The sequence below is a fragment of the Lissotriton vulgaris genome, chromosome 6 (assembly GCF_964263255.1).
Source record: "Lissotriton vulgaris chromosome 6, aLisVul1.2, whole genome shotgun sequence".
Lineage (NCBI taxonomy): Eukaryota > Metazoa > Chordata > Amphibia > Caudata > Salamandridae > Lissotriton > Lissotriton vulgaris.
In genome coordinates this window covers 324,394,333-324,402,577 of record NC_141694.1, presented here as the reverse complement: position 1 = coordinate 324,402,577, position 8,245 = coordinate 324,394,333, and positions in this window count along the sequence as shown.

Sequence of the window (8,245 nt, the reverse complement as noted above, 5' to 3'; positions counted from 1 at the left end):
CAATTGGATGGAGAAGCTTTGCAGCAAAGTTTTATTCACACTATTCACCTGATGACAGACATGTGGAACAGTTGTCAGATTACTGATTACATGTGCATCACTGCACACTGGATCTCTTTTGTGGGGGTAAAGCAAAAGATATCTACAGTCTTAGCCCTGAAAAAAGTATTAAGAGCGTTTGGAGGCATGCAACAGTGCCCATGTTCGCCATGGAGAAATCACCTACAGCTGTAAGCATCTTGAACAAATCTAACAGTAAGGTGTATGAATGGCTGCAACCAAGAGGTCTCAGAATGGGATTTGTTGCCATGGACAAAGTCAATAACATAGTCAAGGTCATAACAGATGGTGGCTAATTCAGGGTCCTGTGTTTGGCCCACCATCAACCTGGTGGTGCAAGACTTTATAAAAAAAGAAGACTTAGTCAGCAACATACTGACCACCTGCGGAAGAATCTATACTCATTTCCGCCATTCTTTTAAAGCCCAAAAGCAGTTGTGGATTATTCAATGTGCTAATAGAGCAAAAGTTAAAGCCCTGATATATGAAGTGTCAACACGATGGAACTCAACCTATTACATGTTGCAACATCTGTTTGAGCAGTACAAACAGATCAATGAGCATGCTCTTCAAAGAGGAGGGGATACAGTTGGGAAAGCTATGACCATGAATGGGGGCAGATGGGACCCAGTCAAATGCCTGACATTGATGCTACACGCGTTTGACGTTTTCCCATGGGAAATTAGCAAGGCTGTTAGTACAATTGGTGCATCTGCTACAGGACTAACTAAAGAAGATGTGAATGAAAACACAGAAGGGCATGCCTTGGTTGAGAGCTTGGCTTGTAATACAAGGCTGTAACATGACATCATCTCGTCCAAACAGTACATCTGTGCCACACTACTTGATCCATGGTACAAAAACATTCTGCCCACTTTAATTCCTTTTTCTTAAGAGGATGTTTCCAAATAGAAGAGGTGGGTTGTTGGACAAGCCAGAGACCTGGATAAAGAATGGCCGGAACCTAGAGTCCCACCTCACAGATCAGAGTGCCGCCTTCAACTTCCAAGAAGGGCAGTCTTGTCTCAATACCATCAACCAGAACACTGGCAACAACAGCAACAGAAGGACCGAACCCAACCTCTGCATTGGCTTCAAACTGGCAGGCCTTAAGTCAAGTGCAGAGGTGATAGTAAAACAGATTGAGCAGATGGCAACACCAATGACCATTCACAGGATGTCCCAGGAATATCTGGATGACCCAAAATAGGTCTATGTGAATCAAAACCCATTGATGTATTGGAATAGGTAGATCTGCCACTGGCCAGAGCTCAGCAAGCTGGCAATAAAGTATCTGGCTGATCCTGAAGCCAGTGTGTCTTCTGAGAATGTGTTTAGTGCAGCTGATGTGGTACTTGCAGTGAGAAGGTCCAGTCTCTCCCCTCTAAACATGAAGAGATTGATTATGATCAAAATGACCCAAAAATGTATACCACACACTTACACCATTCCTATAACAACTGTGAAATATAGGAGGATTGGTCAAATTCAAGTGTGTTATCTGACCAACTTCTGGGTGAAGCACCTGAGTTGGAGGGCATACTCCACTTCACAGACTGAGTATGCCAGTGCCCCATACAACTTTTTAATTATTTCTAGTTGAACTTCTATCTTTGCGGCTAGTGGACTTATTTGTGTGTCAGGTTTAAGCTAATTGAACTTCTATCTTTGCCGCTAGTGGACTAATATTATTTTTGTGTCAGGTTTATGCTGTCCCACCATTTTTATATCACATATATATTGCCGGATTGCAGTTAGACCAGTGTGCATTGAAGAATCCTCCACAATTCCTTCATGACATTGGAGACAATGTCTGCCTCCCTCGCATGCCTATCCATTTTTTGCATCACTTAGCAGGGCTGCCTCAGAAGATCATTGATTAATAAGAGTGCCAATACCAAATTACAATGTGTTGCCTTTGTCAAAGATGAATTGTGTGCCTACTACCTAACCGACCCGTACTTGGATTGGAAGAGGTAAGTGCAACTATTGCAACGAAGAGTGAGTGATTGTGAGTGATGATGATTGATGATTCAAGTGGTGGCAGACAGTAAGGAAGGGTGTTTAATTTTAATTTGGGAACTTGCTTGAGATGATTTGCAATGTTTGGGGCCTGAATGATAGGTGATCATTTTTTTCCTGGAGGTGATTGGCCCTTTCACACTTAGCCAGATTTACTAGCAGGGTCCTCTCCTTCTTTCTGGATCTTCAGAGACCAGAACAGTTACTTTAGTTAACAAACAAAAACCTTTACAAAATACTGCAATTCTGTATCTGTACTTATTCTTCAACAGGAGTGCACTACATGTCTAGCTTGCTTGGATCTCTTATGCCTGAGACAGAGTTACTCAGAGTCAGGAGGAGGATGGAAGAACTCAGGGTAGGACTACCTCTTCAACAGCTAGAAGCAAGAAGTCATCAGTTTTAAAGAGAAACCATGACTCTAAGGCCTTATACTTAGTTATGTGGAATGAAGAGAGGTGTGTACACTATTCCTCTCCACGTCACTCAACTCTATACCACTCTATGCTACTCCACTCTAGGCCGCTCCACTCTACACCATTCTAGTATACCCCACTCTACTCTATGCCACTTCACTGGACACCACTCCACTTTTTGCCACTCCACTCTACACCCCTCTACTCTACAAAACTCTACAAAACTCCACTGTACGCCATTGAACTCTATCCCACTCAACTCTACACCACTCCACTCTACCCCACTCCACTCTACCCTATTCGACTCTACCCCACTCCACTCTACACTATTCCACTCTGCACCATTCTACTGTAAAACACACCACTCTATGGCACTGCACTCTATGCTATTCTACTCTACATCACATAACTACATGCCACTTCACTCTCAATTATGCCATTTGATGCCACACCACTCTATATCAAACCACTATACGCCATTCTACTCTATGCCACTCCACTGTACACCACCCCACTCTATGCTATTAAACTCTAAGCCAGTTTACTGTATGCTACTCCACTCTACGCTATTCCACTCTACTCTATGCTACTCTGCTGAATACTACTCCACTCTATGCCACCCTACTCTGCGCCACTCCACTCTATGCTATTCCACTCTGTGTGATTTCACTGTACACCATTACACTCTCGCTATTCCATTTTACATGCTATTCCACTCCACGCTACTCCGGTCTATGCCGCTTCACTCTATGCCAGTCAACTCTATGTCACTCTACTCTATGCTATTCCACTCTACACCCCTCTACTCTATGCCACTTCACTTCATTCTACACCAATCCACTCTACAACATTCCATTCTATACCAATGCACTTTATGCCACTGCACTCTATGCCACTGCACTCTATGCTGCTGCACTCTATGCCTCTCTACTCTATGCCACTCCACGCTATGCTATTCCACTGTACGCCACTCCACTCTGCACCACTCCACTCAATGCCACTCCAGTCTATGGTATTTGACTGTGCTTCACTTCACTTTATGCCACTCTACTGTACACCACTCCTCTCTTCACCACTCCACTCTATGCAACTCAGCTCTGCGCTATTCTGCTCCACTCCATTCGATTCCACGCTATTCCCCTCTATACCACTGCACTCTATGCTATTCCATTCTATGCCACTCCACTCTACCCAACTGCACTCATCGCTATTCCACACTACGCCACTCTACTTTACACCTCTCCTGTCCATGCCACTCCATTCTCCACTATTCCTCTATGCCCCTCCACTGTAAGAACATCTACGTCAATCCACTATATGACACAACACTCCACACTATTGTACAACACACAACTCCACTCTACGAAATGCCACTCCACTGTATGCCATTCCACACTACGCTATTCTACTCTATTCCACTTCACTCTACGCCACTGCACTTTACCATACTCCACTTTACGCCACTCCACTTTATGCTATTCCACTTTATGCCACTCAATTCTACCCCACTCAAATCTATGCCACTACACTCTACACTATTCAGCTCTATACCATTCCATTCAATGACACTCCACTCTATGCTATTCCACTGTATGCCTTTCACTCTATGCCACAGTACTCTATGCCACTTCACTTCACTCTACACAACTCCACTCTACGCTATTTCATTCTACGCCACATGACCCTACACCACACAACTCTACGTCACACCACTCTATGTTATTCCACTCTATGCCCCTCCACTCTATGCCAATCTGCTCTATTACACTCAACTCTTAGTGGCTGCACTGTATGCCAGTTCACTCTACACTATTCCACTTTACAGCACTCCACTCTACGCTTCTGGTCTCTATGCCAGTCCACTCCATGCTATTCCTCTCTATGCCACTACGGTCTACGCTATTCCACTCTATGACACACCACACTAGGCCACTCCACTCTATGCTATTCTACTCTACACCACTCCATTTTACACCACTCCACTCTACGCTATTCCACTGTATGGCATTCCACTGTATACCACTTCATTGTATGCCAATCCACGCCATGCTATTGTACTCTACGCCACTCTATGCCACTACATTCTACAAATGATATATAAATAAGGAGGGACTCAGAGCGCATAGAGGTCCAGCATACATGCTCCAGGTAACTAGTCAGGGTAAGAAGGGTATGCAGTTCCTAATAGGATGTGTTTGTCTACGTAGGCAGGTACAGTTCCAAAGAGTCAGCTGGGAGTGCAGCTCTTTAGGAAGAAATACCCTCACACACCTACATAGGTGTCATGTTTCATCATTGGGCTTTTGCTCCACTTGGGTCGGCGCTGAAATCCCCAACTGGCCCATTCAATTGGGGCTCTTTACCGGAGAACTTTTTATAACCCGTTTATGAAGTGTGGGTATGTGGGTCTTGGGTGTAGATTGGTGTAGTAAGTGTATAGGTGTGAATGTGGTGTTAAAAATAGGGCAGGGGGTTCTCAGAAATAAGAAATAATTTTAATGATCAAGTCCTCCTGACTACATTAAAATACGTGAAGCTACCTACTAGAATTAATTATCTAAGGTTGCTGTTAGGTCAACATGTTTATATTTCATGCCTAATTTAGTCATATAAATGACCTAGCAGATTTTTTTCAAGGCCAGTGTTACCTAATCTGCATAGTGATTGGAGTTTCAATGGGTGGATTCCTCTACTGACTCCCAATCACACATACCTCTCTGGGCATCAATTAGTCAGAGGCTGCCAATGATGGAAGGTTATCCAGCAAACTTGTCCACAGGATTCGCAGGCAAATTGGCATACCACCATGCCTTGCTCGAGGAGACTTGATCAATACCCAGGGAGGGTCACTGCAAAAAAACATTTTTAATTGTGCGTATTCCTAACCTGCCCCTTATATCTTTTTTTTTGTTTTACTTCTTTTCAGGACAAGGGACTAAGTGCCTGGTGCCCTGTAATGGGTGCTGCAACATTTTCTTTCAGGTCGCAGCCACACAATCAGCACGTCATCCCTGAAGGAGCCTCACTCCTATAAGAGTGAGTTGACCCAGGCAAAAAAAGCCCCCTAGACCAAGCAGAACACTCTATTTTATGAAGTTGAGCTTGAGGGACTCTTGTGTGTGCCCCTCAAGCCCAATCGTAGAGATAGACAAATATTTTTGTACCTCAATTTCTCAAAAACACTGAATGGATTTACACCAAATCACAAAAAAATGCTTTCTGGGCCAGCATCTAGCTTCCTGACAAATTTGATGTACTTCCTTTCAGTAGTTTTTACAATAGCTCTGCTCACAAAAGTCTACAGAAAATGGATGGTGAATTTGAATTTTTTGAGCCCACTTTCTATCTGCCCCCGCATGATGAATCACCTCGAATCTTTCCATGAAGAAACTAGTCAAAAAACACTTTTTTGGGAAAATATCATGAAGATTTAGTAAATGGTGCCAAAGTTATCAGCAAACCAAAAAAGGGATTTCCTGAGGAAGCGCAGATCTAACTATAACGACCCAGTAGTGACCGCCATTGTTTAATATTTAAATATATATATATTCACTGAAAAAACCCTAGGTTTTACACACGTTATAGTTAGGAAGTAGCATTTAAAAAACCTATGAAATTCACTGGAAAAACCATAGGTTTGACACATGTTATAGTTAGCTGGACATTTTACTCATATAAAACCAATGAAATTCCCCGTTATAGTTACTTCAGCTAACTATAACTCGCGCGCCTGCAATGCACTGCTGATGATGTCACACATCACATCACTCATGACATCATCTATTAAATAGGTTAGTTTTGAAAATTACATATATTTTATATATGTATATCAGAAAGTTGGTTGAAAAAAAATTGTAGTATATAAGTGTATAAACGGTTGCTTTTTGGGTGACAAATAGATTCTATAACTGACTGATTAAATATATCGTAATGAGTACATGTGTTACTGAGTAATATTTAAATATATACCTATCTGTGTCTGTCTATCAGTTTCTATTTTATTGGCTGAATGTGTTGATGAGTAGCTATATCATTGAAACATTATATCTATATAGGTTATTGTTTCTTTATTATTACCAAAAGTATCTCAGTGTCTAAGTGTTAATATGCTACATTAGGAGATTTTACATATTCCATTCATGCAAGAGTCAATGACATACTATTCCTATATGTTGTAGGCAGCATATGTGAGATACTAGATATTATCAGTGTTATCAAGAGTAATGTCACTAACTATGTGATAAGTGATGTAATATGTAACATCATCAGCAGTGCATTGCAGGCGCGCGAGTTATAGTTAGCTGAAGTAACTATAACGGGGAATTTCATTGGTTTTATATGAGTAAAATGTCCAGCTAACTATAACATGTGTCAAACCTATGGTTTTTCCAGTGAATTTCATTGGTTTTTTAAATGCTACTTCCTAACTATAACGTGTGTAAAACCTAGGGTTTTTTCAGTGAATTTCATAGGTTTTTGAAATGCTATTTCCTAACAATAACGTGTGTAAAACCTATGGTTTTTTCAGTGAATTTCATAGGTTTTTTGAATGCTAGTTCCTAAATATGAAAGATATACCTGAAATAAATATCGACATACCAATCTTACGTGCACAACTGAGTGCACGCACCCACCTATTTATTTCATGAAAGCTTTCCAATTTAAACCTAATGAATTTCTTCATAGACCAATGAAAGAACTTATTGTACGTTAAGACACTGAACCTAGGCTTTTTTTTGTCATACAAACCTTTTAATTAAATGGAGCCGAATTTTTTTTAATCGTTCGTGCGTGACTGATTGTACACACCTTAATATTTTTTTTTAAAAATATAAAAGGTTTTATAATTTAATAATTGTATACTTAAATCGAGCTCTAAAAATATGTGAAATCCGTATGTGTTTGAATTCACTTCTTTTCACGTTTTTAGACTTCACTAAAGAACATCGCTACTTCCAAATCACGTTCATAACTAGATAGTGTCACCGCCTACACGTCCTGAGAAGCGCATGTAAAGTCATGTGACTTGAAAACAACACTTGCAATTGGTTGTTGGTAGTTTCTATTCTGGAATTTACACGCAGCACTCCACCCACTTCCATCACTTTCTTTTCTACTCTCAATAGAGAACAACGTCAAACATCTTCCCGAAGACTTTGCTGCAATGGCTACCGTTCCGCATTCATCTTCCGAATGTGAAGGAAATGAGCGACCACCTTTGACTAGAAAAACGGAGGCCACGCTATTACCATCAGAAGTGACCAGCACATCTTCTGCAGAACGACCTGTATCTCCATCGAGTGCTGACATGGACTTGAAACCATATCTGGCGAACGTGCACATGAAATGCAAGAACTGTGGAAAACTTCTTGTATACGGAGAGCAAAGCTTTATTCTAATTAAACACAAAATTGAGAGTCATAAATGCTCCAAGAAAAGTTACATTTCTTCACTTTATTTGTATAGTATGACATACTGAAAAATGTCGTAGCAACTTTAAGAAATCAAAAGCATCATAACACTTGTTTCCAAAAAAAAAAAAAAAAGTTATTTTCAGAACTAACTCTTTGTACCAAAACGAGCTCCAAGAGCATATTAGCTGATATTTTCTCGCCGCTTTTTTTTAGTGCGCGATCGGGTGCGCGCACCCACGTATCGCGTAGAGGCAGCGACACACGCATGTGAAGTCATGTGACTTTAGAACAACACTTCCAATTGGTTCTTACTAGTTTCTATTCTGCAATTTA